At 39.8% G+C, this 14,405-nt stretch overlaps 1 protein-coding gene across 2 annotated transcripts in view; it reads right to left on the reverse strand.

The window, feature by feature from the left end:
• Positions 1 to 14,405, reverse strand: part of si:cabz01090165.1 (uncharacterized protein LOC100333421 homolog) — a 533,531-nt gene that overhangs the window by 165,502 nt on the left and 353,624 nt on the right. For both annotated transcript variants that reach the window (XM_059331258.1, XM_059331257.1), the window contains one exon: positions 250 to 348. The gene's annotated coding sequence lies outside the window, so the exon portion shown is untranslated. The remainder of the gene's footprint in view (positions 1 to 249; positions 349 to 14,405) is intronic.

The raw sequence follows: 14,405 nt of genomic DNA on the forward strand, positions 1-14,405 counted from the left end.
AACGAGAGAACGAGAATGAGAGAGCGAGTGAGAGAGAGCAGGTGAGAGAGAGAGGGATAAAGAGAGAGAGCGAGTGAGTAGTGAGAGAGAGAGAGGGAGAGAGAGAGAGACCACATCCGGTTTTGAATAACGTTGAAAATAAAATAATATATAATAAACACACAAACTGAACCCAATGATGCCAGACACATTCTGGACACTGTGTCTGAGGAACCAGCAGTAGATCTACCTGAACAGAAGGAAACTCACCTGGTTTGGAGGGTTCCAATATAACTTTATCAAAGGGGGGCCAATCAGGACCAGTCCAGTCCAGCTGTGACGTGACGACTGGATTCAATCTGCAACAGCCTGAAAAAGAAAGAAGGACGTCTTTTAAAAAAATATTCTGAAACTCAAACATTGTTCAGATTGAAGCTCCTCTAAAATGCTCAGACACAATAATTAGTGAATCCTTAAATCTACTGCTGCAGGTGTCTGAAAGACTTAATTTGCAAAAACAAATCTCAGTTTTGATTTCAGAAACCATGTTGTTGTTGTTGTTGTTGTTGTGCAGGGAATATCACTCAAACTATAACTTTCCATAAGAGATAAACATTTTTTTACTCTTCCTTCATCACCTATTTTATTTGTTAAATTCTGCTTCTTGAATTAGGATATGTTACTTATTTCTTAAAGATCTTAAAATTTGAAACAATATAAATGATGAATATCAATCAAAACACAAATACAACATGGGATAACAAATATAAGCTTCAACATGTTGTGTATATAATCATTTTTGTGCATTTTACTTCTGCAAACACACAAAGCTGTAATACATCTGTGTAGAAATTACAGTAAAACATTGTCAAATTGCATCAGAAATAGGGCGTAAAATTAAAAATTGAATATCACCATAGTCACTTTCAATTACCATAAATCAAGGAATAGTACAAAACTTTAAAACTGTAGAAAACACAGTAAATTAAAGTAGAAATACCATAATGTCACAAGGACACAATAGCCCTAAAAATAAAGGGATTACATAGTCAAAATTAAAGTTTTTGATAATATTTACATTTAAATTTACAGTAGAATTTTTTTGTAGTATTTTTTTACGGTGAAGTCCTGGCAACCACAGCTGACTGTATTTTACCCTAAATTAAACTGACTTTTTTTTTTTTACAGTGCATAGTAATATTAACTCAGAGTGAGGGTTTGCCTCCTCAGCGCCCCCATCAGGCTCATCACTGTGTTATTTTTAGGTTTAATTGAGTCCCAGAGTCCCTGAGAGTCACCATGTGGACAATGAAAAACTGGAGCAGTGCTCAGCGGTAACAGGGGCAGGACGGGACGTTCAGGTCCCTGTGGGGACAGTCAGGACTCAAATGTAGGTCAGAGTCCGACACTGTGGGGCTGTTTGTTAGAATCATTCACCAACTGCCAGCAAGATGCACAATTCATGGTTAACCCTCTATGGTATGTTGACCCTCAGGCAACATACCATACATTTTGTCAAATTTCTGCAATGCATTATTTTGAGTGATGCAATACTTTAAAAAAGAGGGAAGAGTTTAGGGAACCAATAGCAATGCTTTAAATTGACACAAGACCTCCAGGAGGTCAGTGCCAGTGCACCACAAAAAATCACTCAAAACGTCATTTCCATCTGGAAAAAAAAAAATTCCTACTAATAGGTGAGTTAACCTAGCCTGGGTATACCCATACTGCCTTACGCGCTCAATTTAATTTCGAACTGCGAAGGGGTCTGGTGTCTACGGCCGTTTCTTAGCCCTGTTTTAGGGATCCAATCACAGAACGGGGAGGTACGGCAAGACGATGACACGTAATATTGGACAGACGGAAGCTTGTAGTTTTGAAGTTTTCTTACAGATCCAACATGGCTGCAGCAGAAACGAAGCTCTCTTTGGATCTAGCTGTAGACAGTGTTCTAGATAGTTTAGAGCCAAAGTTTATTTTAAAAGAAGATGGCCAAAAGGAGGTTTACTGAAGAGCCGCGAAAACTGCTCTCTCACAGAGCCATTTAAAGCGAATGGAGGATTTATTTTTTCTCTTTATATAGTAAATATTTGGTTTGGAGAGAAAAAAAAACAGTTTCATTGTTTATTTTTCATTTGCACACATCCCATGAAGCTTGATATGTAGTATGAAGTCATTATTGCAGAGGGGAAACTTCAGGGCCTTCTACGCCTTCAGAGAAGACCTTAAAAATTCTAAACCAAAAAATATTAAATAATATATGTATATTTAAAAAATATATATCTAATTTAATTTAATGCAATACATTTAATATATTTTCTCTCATCTATGTTCTAAAGTTAAGTTTACTGTCAAGTTCACATCAGCAATGAAAGGGTTACTGTCCTGAAACATGTTATCCAATCAGAATCGTCCCTCTCTCTAGATAGATAGATAGATAGATAGATAGATAGATAGATAGATAGATAGATAGATAGATAGATAGATAGATAGATAGATAGTGTGCACGTGTGTGCCAGTGCACAGAGGCATGCGTAAAACAGCAAGTATGAACACTTCACCCCCCTACAGTGGTTCAGTTTGCAAGCATTGTGTGTGTTATAGATAGATAGATAGATAGATAGATAGATAGATAGATAGATAGATGGATAGATGGATAGATGGATAGATAGATAGATAGATAGTGTGAGCCACTGGGGTTAAGTGACATTCAATACAATTTTCAGTTACAAAATCCATTTTTTCTAACCAGTTGCATTAAAAAGTTTTACATGCAACACACTAAATGTAAAGTGTCGGTTATAAACTGTAACAGTTTACATGACAATTACCTCCACCTTATCCCTGTGTTGTGCATATATCTGAGGCAGGATCAAACCCTCACAGCTGCAGTGAACAGAACAGAAGTGAATGTGATGGGATCAGAGAGAGCGGGATCTCTATTCCTCTGAAAGACTAATATAAAGATTCAAATCAAGCAGATCTGTCCTCCTTCAGTGCGTCTCAATCTGACATCTGAATCTCCAGCTCTGTGTGAAGAGGAGCAGAACACTCCCAGAGAGCGGCGCTGATATCGATGATGGCCCACAGAGAAGATGTTGACGTTATAGTTTTAAATGAGCGGCTTGGGGCTCCAGAGGAAGCCCTTTGTACAGCCGAGGCCAATACGTCTGCTTAATGAGACCGTGGTTCAGACCTGGACAGCACGGGCTGATGGGACGGATGCTGCTGCCGCTCGGTCTTATTAAGACGAGAGCAGAGATAAGTGGATGGGAGGGCTTTGTTGACTGTCAACAGTCCTGTCTGCATGTGGCTGGTTCAGTTACAGAACTGTACACATGTATTTTTCATCTTATAAATGCAAGTGTGTGTCTGTGTTGATCTGTACTGCCATGTTGACTTTCTGAATGTGTTTTCTGTTGAAAAAGGATGTTTTGGGACATAAACTTCTCTTTATTTTTCTATTAAAGCTTGATTGGTTCACCTGTCTTCTGTCTTTTGCATCTTCTTGTATTAATTTGACTATAATTCTCTTTGCTTTTGCTCAGCTGCATCATTTAGCCTTTTGTTGTTACGTTGCCTCCTGCTTTGCTTTGTCTGTTTCTAAAGGGGCTCTATTTATAAAGTGAATATAAATAATATGATAATTGTTATTATTGTTATTGTTATCATCATCATCATTATTATAAGTATTATTATTTAGGGGAAATTAATGTTTGTCCTTGTGTTTTTCATTTACTGGGTGAGGTAAGATTTCAATTTTGTTCCCCCACAATTATGTTTTTCTTTTTATGCTTATTGTCTCACATTTTAGGCCATTTAGAAGTATTTCATTGTTGCAGGTGTGGTGATGGTATTTGGAGATATTTCCACAGTTCTGTCAGTGAACACTGGTCCATAAACTACCTGCAGAGGAGCTGAGTTGGTAATGACATTTTTAATCCCGGCCAGCATATGTGTGTGTGTGTGTGTGTGTGTGTGTGTGTGATGAAGCGGTTAGAGTGTGTTTGTCTCTGCTGTTAATTTGACCACAGCTCAGCCTCAAGCCCTCATAACCCTGACATGTACCCACCAAACACAGCAGTGTGTGTGTGTGTGTAGGCTGTCATCTCTTCAGACCAGCTGGAGAGTCCAGAAGTCCCAGATTAAAGTCAGTTTCCATGCTCCACAGAGTCTCTCTCTCTCTCTCTCTCTCTCTCTCTCTCTCTCTCTGTCAAAAATAGTGACGGCCGCTGGAACGATTAATATCGATACTGGGCGGACATGAATCAATATAATAACCCCACGCAAAATATTGTGATATTTACTATTTATAGTGATCTTGATACTATGCTGTATCAATTTTCCCCCCTCCTCTATTGTGTAGAGATCCTCAATCACAGAACTTTTCCTACCAGAGATCTGTGATTCTGAGGCGCTGGCATCAAAACTTGACTGCTGCCAATAATATTGTAAGTCATGGGAATATTTATCTATGATTTGTAATTTGGCTGAAAATGGTTGCCAAACACCTGCCAAGGAAGATATCAAGCTCCAAAAATTCAAATTCAAATTCAAACCAAGCTCTTGAACAAGTAGACACCCTCACATATCTTTTAGGTCAAATAAGCATTGACTTGTACTCAGTCAAAGAAGTTAAATGTTGTATAGCGATAGTAAGATCTTCCTAAAGCACTTTATTCCGAATGCATTGACTCATCTTTCGGTATCTGCGTCCATTGTCCATGACTCACAACCATATGTCATAGTTGATATCCATACACAGCACACCGAACTAATGAAAGTGTTAAACATGAAATTTTACAGAAAAGTAGAAACCATATAGCTTTGCTCTCCTCCATCAAACAAAGAAAACTGAGATGGTTTGGACACATCACTCGTCATGGTGATGAATTGAGCTTGGCTTATACTATATCACATGGCAGAGAACCTGAGAAACGAGGAAGATCTAGAAAGAACTCTCAAATATTGCAAGTTGGACAAATATGACAGCGTGAAATGCAACAAGAACTGCAGAAGACCGATCAAAATGAAAAGAACTGGTGAAAAACATCATAGTGCCCCTACGGACACTTGGCTACGGATTATCATAATATAATAATGAATTTGGTTGATGAGCAGTAGGGATGGTTACCTTTCACATTTGAACCGATATGGTACCGATACCCGGTACCTGGGAATTGGTACCGGTACTCAACGATACCAATTTTCGGTACTTTTGCGTTTGTTTATGTGGTAATAAATGCTAATTTGTTTAATAATAAAATCTAATTTTTTCAATTCAACATATTTATTTCTCAAAATATAAACTTTAAAAAATATATCAAAACAATATAAAATCCAGGATGAGCAGTGCTTTATTGTTGAGCGAACGTGCATTTTGTATCATGAAGGTTGCAGTGTTATCAAAGGATGCAGAGGAGCTCTCAGGTGGCAAGTGCACGGAGGAGAAAAAAAAAAAAGTTGCAAGTGCACGTGTGATTTGTTGTGATGACGTCGTAGCTGTGCGGGGCAGACAGTATTGTGGGCATAGCATGGTTGGAATAAACAAAGTTGAGTCGGGCTGCTCTGTGCACATATCGAGGATGGCGCAGGAGTCTGAGGGATTTCATTTCAGCGAGGCAGTTTGGAGTAAATTGGCAGGTAATATTCCTGAGTTGAAGAGCGGAGTATTAGCGGAGGACCAGAGATGCAGCAGCTAGCTGCTAGCTGCTAATGACTAGTCTACGGAAGAATGGAGAGAGCAAACGGAGACAGAGACATTGGAGAGATAGCAGCTGGCGGCTAGCAGGCCGAGAGCCGGCTGTTCGTCTCTGCGCCGGGTTGGAAGAGGGCAACAGCTAGTGGCTAGTGGCCGCGTCAGCACGCTTGTTAATCAAAGACGTTAAATGAAAACAGGTTGAAATCAATGATCAGTTTAAAGTTAACGCCGTTAAGGTACCGAAACATGGTACCGTTTAATTTTACATGAATCGGTACTCGGTAGTACCGACGGAATTCAGTCGGTACCTATAAAAGTACCGAATTCGGTACCCATCCCTAATGAGCAGTAAGGACAAATAAATAAACAATATTGCCTTTGAGTGAAAGTTTAAAGGTGAATAAATATAACAGACGTTTTGAAGACCAGTTTTCTGTAACTCCGAGGAAGCTCCATCAGAGGTGAGTCAGATTAATGTCTCCGTCCCTCCCCTGGAGAAAGATACCAGTTTAAGCTCTCTCTTTCTCTCTCTGCTCAACCTTCTCCTCCTTGTTGAGCAGGTTTCATTTCAAAGGAGTCTCTGGCTGTTGGTTTCGACCAGTGAGCCCTCCCTCTCTCTCTTTGTCGTATTAAGACTCACTTTTCCTTCTCTCCACTCTGTTCCTCTCCCTTTCTTCCAATCTGTCCATCCGTGTCCTTTAACCCTCAGCAGTAATCCTCCAGAGGACAGAGGGCCGGAGTAAAGGGGGGGGGGAGGAGGAGGAGGAGGAAGGTTTCAGTAGGAGACTGAGTGAGAGTTTGATACTGAGTACATCTACATGCACACTAATGCTCCATTATTCAGAATGTGGGTCATTGTAACAGCATTTCTGAATCAGGCCTTATTCTAAATGTAGCATTTTGCAATTCAGACTGAATAATATCTACATTATTCTGTTTTTAGGAGCATCCTCAGCACATTAATGCTTCTCAGACTCAGAGTTTTGGTTTTTACTGCAGTTTGAGACAAACGGCCAACAAATGACTGTTCAGCTACTATCAAACATCATGAAAGACTTTTGTGGACATGCACAAATTTTGCACATTTTCTAAGAGTGGGGGGATGAAAGGAAAAGGGACTCCACCTTAAGAGGAATAGGGTAGAAAATAAAACCCACAAATATTGTATGATACATGAAAACAAAGTTTAGAAATATAAATGTTGATGCAGGAAGTTGAGTGGTCTTAAACTGGGTCCAGCTGGGAATAGCTGATTTATTTATTATCTGCAATGCTTAAGTAAGATTTTCTTGACTTACAGTTACCAAATTAAACTTTTAAATACATTTTCACTGAATGTAGTCCAGTTTTACAGAATTGCCCAACATTGTCATATGCAAACATGCAGCTTTTAGAAACAATCAGGTTTGTTTCCTCACTTTGAATTTGATTTAAGTTTGTTTTTTTTTGACAATAACTCAGTAACATCTCATTGAGTGTTCTTGAAAGAGCACACTATATACTATTCACTGGGCTTTATTCTTCTGTTTCTTCTGTGTTTTTTTCAGTTGACTACTCCTCCTGGAGTTTTGGTCGCACATACACTAAAAAGGTATCAAATCGACTGGTTCGGCCATGACAAGTGTGCTATGACTCCGTTTCAAATTATTCTGCAAAAACAAGCCAAAAAATCCCCCCAATGTTACCTTATGGAGAGGCTAGAGTGGAGAGGGAGAGAAAAATATGTCAAAAAATAAATTTGGAAACTGCGCTCGAGACCGCAGATGCCACTCTACAGAAATAATTTATACTTAGAAATGTAGGAAAATTCGTCTTCTCACTCACATTTGTCTGGTAAAGCTGTCAGAGTTAGAGTTTGGGCGTAGGACGCACAGATGCGCTACCAACACGCACCAACAGCCTCATAGACCACCATGTTAAAAAGGCAGGAAAATTTCTGGAGGAAAGCAGAGGTACCAATCTTTTCTGATCGCTCGAAGAACTTCAAGAACTCGGGATGCTCAAAGTGAAGTCGGTTCAATGATAGGAGCCATGGTTTGGAAAAAAATGCTGTTGAAAGCTTGGTCTGTCATCTACCTCAGCAACAGAGATGATATACTGTAAACTACTTGGCAGTGTCAATAATGTATGGATGAGAGTCACGGGCCAGCGTCAAGCACACTCAAAATGTGTTTAGAAATGTTCTAGTTCAAAATTACTATTTGGAAATTAACAGCAGCAGAACCAACAGAGTCTTGGCTTGTCTGTGACATCCAGGCATGAAAATAACCAATTTATCATTTTCTCTACCAAACTGAGTTTTGGCAGAGAACAACATGTTTGTGTTTTCCTGCTTTGAAGCTGCTGCTGCAGGTCAAATGATGAGCTCTAACCAACCTTCAGCAGCTGGCTGGCCAGTGGATGTTTCCAGCCTGGTCATTACTGAGAGCCGTTACAGGCTGCAGCCAGGTTTCAGATTATTTTTAACAATATACCAGCCTCAGGTTTGGTCAAGAAGGTTTTTGTTGAGCCTGAAAATCATCCTTCACAAGGTCACACATTAGATGTGAGGATGTGTGGAGTCAGGACATTTTGTCTGTTTTTGTATTTGACTGTTTGTTGTGGTGGGATAAACAAACTGCGGCGAAATTTTCAAATATCCCAAACTTATGAATAAAACACAAAGGTGAAAAAAAAAGTGTGTCACCTGTCAAATGCGGGGATGAAGGAGAAGGAGATGAGTGGGCGGAGAGGACGAAAGGTGAAGGAGAAGGAAGGAGCGAGGGCAGCTGATCAAAGGGAAGAAGGCAGGAGAAAGTGATAGAAACTGAAACAGACAAGGAGAAACAATGTCTCAGGGAGAGATGAGAGATCAGGGACGAACCAAGCGGCAACCTCCGGGTCTGAGCAGTGAGGCAAACCATTGAGTGCCTGAAGCTGCATTCTACCAAAGCCTCCAGGAGGAGGCGCTGGCGGCTGCAGAAGCATTTGGGTCCATTAATTTCAATACAAAGTGAGAAAACTTCTCACTTGATTTATTACCACTATGGTCTCAATCTCTAATAAAAAAAAAAAAATTCTTCAAGACAATTTGATGTTAATAGTGTAAATAATGGCCCCATTTAGAAGAAAATAGAAGATAAAGAATCATATTATTTGGGGCAGGTCACTGACATGGCGAGCCATCATAAGGAGAGAAGCAGAACAATGCGTATCCACGGCAATGTGTCAATAAAGTTATATATATAAGGACGTTTAGTGGTTTGGTCCCATAACTTTGACTTTCACTGTATTTTCACCACTTAATGACTTATTTGAATGTTTTGTTCATTAAAATATCTTGTTCAGTGTTTGGTTGGACTAACAGACACTCGAAGGAGTCACTGTTCAGTTTTCTTATGTAAGAAACGAACATTTAGTTTTTGTTTTCTGCCAAAACTAATATCCCGTTAATGCTCCAGTTAATGCTAACATGAGTCAGTCAGGTTGAGGTGTAGAGAGGCGTGTAGTCTGTGTCGTCAGATCCCTCTCGCTCCTCCACAGTCCAGATATGGTCTGCTTCCCGTTTCCGGAAACAAGATGGCGACGAGTGTAACGATGACCTCAACGCCTCAAACGGGCCACCAAGCAACAGGTGACGTCATTCTCATTACGTCCATTATTTATACAGTCGATGGGACTAACAGAGACAGAGAGGAGGATACTGGACAGACTGATGGATGATAATATTGGCAGAGAGATGGACAGATGATGGAGGGATGACTGGTTAAATGGAGGGATAGATAGATCTGATCCCAGATGTCTCTCTCTCTATGTGACTCAACAAACGTGTGACGTGATCACAGGTGGAACAAAGAGCTATAAAAAGACAGAAGAGCAACTTTGGAATAAAGAGTTCTCCTCTGTGAGACGACAGCTCTCTCTGATTCTATTAATAACCGTCATCTATCGGCCTGATTAAGTCACTAATCCCCTCAGTTCTCAGCCAGCTGATTAACACAGGAACACACACGCAGTCTGAACTGTGAGGACATGACGGAGAACGGGACGCAGCATCAATAGGTTGGACAAAATCCCTCCCAGGAACCTGAACTAACATGTGGAGCTTCCACAGTTTTAGTGTGTGAAGTTCAGGGTGAACAATTTTCTAAAAACAAAAATAATTTTACATGACATTATTACTATTATTATTATTATTATACATTTTCTCTTGCACTCTCTACTTTTGCACATTCATAGTAGTTTTTAACTTTATTCTTCTCTATTTTATTGTATTGGTGTTGTGCTGCTGCTGGAAGTGCAATTTCCTGAGGGAACCTTCCCGATCCCAATGGTAGAACTAAAGCTAAATGTGTTTGGACAAATATAATGATAACAACAAAAATAGCTGATAAGAGTTTAATTTAAGAGCTGATAGACATTTTCCATGGTTTTCATGACAATGATTTTGGTTATTATCAATAAAACCATGGAAAATGTCTAGATATCAGTTCTTAAATAAAAATTCTTATGACATATTTTTGTTGTTATCATTATAATTGTCCAAACAAATGTACATTTAGTTGTACCAGGCATTAGAATGAACAGTAAATTGAAGAAAACAAGGGTCTAATTTTTTATTTTCATGACTGTATGTTCTCCAAAGTTTGTATTTTGACAACAACGTCTATATATAGGTACAAACTGTGGACAAAATCTGGGTTGACTTTAAAATTGTCTTTCAAAATTTAGATTTTATTATCGGCAAGGATCATATATAAATCATATATTTTGCTTCGTTGCATCTGGAATGTATTTTTGAATACATGTTTCCTGAGAATGATTGAACTGCCTCCAGTCAAAGGAACCAGATATATCCTCATAAGCCTTCTTACTGAGGAGCTGTTCATAATTTATTTCAGGTATGTTGTAGGGCTAGTGATTAAGAGGTGAGAGCAGGGTATTGGATATGCAAATATAAAATCCCTCTGGATACTAGAATGGCAACACATGAAGCTACAACATATGATAACTAGAAAATTTCCTCTGGGGGAAATTTTGAAAGGGCCACGGGGGCTACTGCCGGTGTGTGTACACTATGATGAGATTCTTCAGAGATTTCAAACAATTAATACTAGTAATGTTATGATACTATTCCTCTTCAAGTATTTATTTATACAGCAACCTATGCCCTTTAACCTCAAAATGTGTGTGTGTGAAACATTTGTATCTGGAGGAGTGTGCGCGATTACGCGTGCATATGTGTGTGTGTGTGTGTGTGTGTGTGTGTGTGCGTGCGTGTATCTTTAACTGTTATTACATTAAATGACCAGTGTGTGTGTGCGTGCGTGTATCTTTAACTGTTATTACATTAAATGACCAGTGTGTGTGTGTGTGTGTGTGCGTGTATCTTTAACTGATATTACATTAAATGACCATTGTGTGTGTGCGTGCGTGTATCTTTAACTGTTATTACATTAAATGACCAGTGTGTGTGTGTGCGTGCGTGTATCTTTAACTGTTATTACATTAAATTATCAGTGTGTGTGTGTGCGTGCGTGTATCTTTAACTGTTTTTACATTAAATGACCAGTGTGTGTGTGTACGTGCGTGTATCTTTAACTGTTATTACATTAAATGACCAGTGTGTGTGTGTGTGTGTGTGTGCGTGTATCTTTAACTGATATAACATTAAATGACCATTGTGTGTGTGCGTGCGTGTATCTTTAACTGTTATTACATTAAATGACCAGTGTGTGTGTGCGTGCGTGTATCTTTAACTGTTATTACATTAAATGACCAGTGTGTGTGTGTGTGTGTGTGTGTGTGTGTGTGTGTGTGTGCGTGCGTGTATCTGTAACTGTAATCACATCAAAGCATCAAAGTGTTGGGGTTTCATCTTTCATCTCATTGCCTCAAAATAACACAGATGGTTCCTCACCATGCTCTTGTAAAAATATACAGCATTTGTGGGTCTAACCCTAACCTTAACCCAGATAACACAAACACACACAAACAGCAGCTGAGATAACCTTGGTGGAACAAGGGAGCTCAAAAACAAGGTAGAAGAGTTTCAAATAGGTAGAATTTCTTGGAAGACAAATCTACTGACTAACAGTCAAACAGACAGAGTTGGTTCATCTCAACGCTGCAAAGCATTTACAACACCTTGATACACATGTTATAGTAGTTAGTAGTTAGTTCACATGAACTGTGATAATGCTTTTATTATTTTATGTCACATGTTCATTGTTAAGCTGTCATAAAACTATAAAAGGTGGATGTAAATGGCAACCATATTTTCACATTCTGCAACCAAAAGTTGAGCCGTGCATCGCCAGAGGCTACAGCCTCATCTGCTGAGAGGAGAGAGAGAGAGAGAGAGAGATACAGAGAGAGAGAGAGAGAGAGAGAGAGAGAGAGAGAGGAGAGAGATACAGAGATACAGCAAGAGAGAGGGGGGGAGTGAAGAGAGAGAAGAGAGAGAGGAGAGAGAAAGAGAGAGAGAAGAGAGAGAGAGGAGAGAGAGAAGAAAGAGAGAGAGAGGAGAGAGAAGAGAGAGGAGAGAGAGAAGAGAGAGAGGGGGGGGTGAGGAGAGGAAACAGGGTGGATTGATGGAAAGGTGAAAGGGTAGAGTAATGCTTTTATCCTGAGAGAGGAGAAGAAAATCAGCAGGGGGCCGACATAAGTGCTAGACCCAGCCTCCATCCTGCCAAACACACACACACACACACACACACACACACACACACACACACACACACTAAACAATAATAGATAAGATTGTGATTGGATATAATACACAAAATATTAAAACAAGCCTGAAACGCATCATGTTGTGTTTTTGTGTGAATGTTTGAAGGCAAAAGGATGTGTTTGTGTGTGTGTGTGTGTGTGTGTGTGTGTGTGTTGGCAGAGGCTGGAGGCTGGCAGATGGTCAGAGCTGAGTCTCTCTCCCTTGCGGGTCCCTCACCCCTCCTCCTCCACCTCCAGGGGCTACCTGCCTCGTTCTGCCCCACCAGAATGTCTCCCGGCTGGGCTCAGACTTACACCACCTTCTCCCTGCCTGGAGCTAAATTTGCTGAACGTTCTTGGATAAAAATCTGCCGGCGTCATGTTATTTCTTTTCCATTTGATTTGTACATGGATTGAAGGGTAATGCTGTCTATTATACAGTGATAAGGCATCTCAAACATTTCCACATATCCATGGGCATCGGTTTCAAAGGAAAGCAGTCTTCTTTGATTCCTGCTAGATTTGATTCTAACTTTGGCTCAAATTTTCATTTTCACAGCTGAGCTCAGGGCTCAGTGTGCCACTGAGGGATATTCAACTGTTTATTGCAATACATTTTAGTATTATTACCCATGGACAGATTGTTATTTGGTTTGAGACCATAACAAAGCCTCACTTTTACTCTGGATTTTTCTTTTATAATTCACCTTGTTTACACTGAAGCAAAAAAAAACAACAAAAAACGACTTTTTATGTGCTGACAAATGCAGAACTTCATTTTGACCAAATTAAATTGACTGTGTTATCCCTTGGCTTGCTGCTTAGCTTCTAACAGTATAAGAAAAGAAAATAGAAATGCATGAGAAACCGCTGTGTAAGTGGAAACACTCCGTCACGCCCGGATGATTTCATGTTTTACCTCAAATTGAAGGATTACATGGCAGCAGTTTTTCTGTTGGGGAGATGAAACTAAAACAACCCAGTTCTGTTTCCAACCAAAGTGCTGAACATTTAAAACTGCCAAGCACTTAAAGTGAGTCTCATCTCCTTCTCTGATCAGATATTGCATTGATTAAAAATGAACTAGAACATTTCAAAATAAATTTTAACTAGAACATTTCAAAATAAATTTTAACTAAAACATTTCTCAAGGAATTTTGAGTGTGTTAGACTCTGGCCAGTGACTCTCACCCATACATTATTAGATTAAAATCTGACTGGCTTTGGTAGCCAAGCAACCAGGGCCAGGTGGCGGGCACCAATCAGAGCAGAGCAATCAACTGCAGCTCCTCCTGTGACAGAAACAGCTGAAAGTGCCCCTCGAACAGAAAGCATTTTTGGCCAAACCGTAGTTCCTTTCATTGAACCAACTTCACTTTGAGCATCCTTAGTTCTTCCTGAACGTCTACATATGTGTTTTGTGAAGAACAACGAATAAAGTGTTTTTTTAAGCGATCAGAAGAAACTGGTAGCTCTGCTTTCCTCCAGAAATTTTCCCGCCTTTTTAACATGGCGGTCTATGAGGCTGTGGCTGCGTGTTGGTGGTGCATCTGTGTGTCCTACGCCCAAACGATAACTCTGACAGCTTTAGCAGACCAATGTGAGTGAGAAGACCAATTTTCCTACATTTCTATGTGTAAATTATTTCTGTAGAGTGGTATCTGCGGCCTCAAGCGCAGTTTCCAAATGTATTTTTTGACCAACTTTTCTCTCCCTCTCCACACTAGCTATGATGTCATCCACTCTAGCCTCTCCATAGGGTAACATTGGGGAGATTTTTTGCCGTGATTTGCTGAATAATTTGAAAACCGTTTGCTGAAACCCTTACAAAAGTCATAGCACACTTGTCATGGCCGAGCCGGTCAATTTGATACCTTTTTAGTGTATGTACGACCAAAACTCTGGGAGGAGGAGTCGACCGAAAAAATCACGGAAGAAACAGAAGAATAAAATCTAGGATTAAGCCCAGTGGAGAGTATATATTGTGCTCCTACAAGCACACTCAATTAATTATAGGTGTGTTGTTGTTTGT

Source organism: Centropristis striata, chromosome 4 (genome assembly GCF_030273125.1).
Source record: "Centropristis striata isolate RG_2023a ecotype Rhode Island chromosome 4, C.striata_1.0, whole genome shotgun sequence".
NCBI lineage: Eukaryota > Metazoa > Chordata > Actinopteri > Perciformes > Serranidae > Centropristis > Centropristis striata.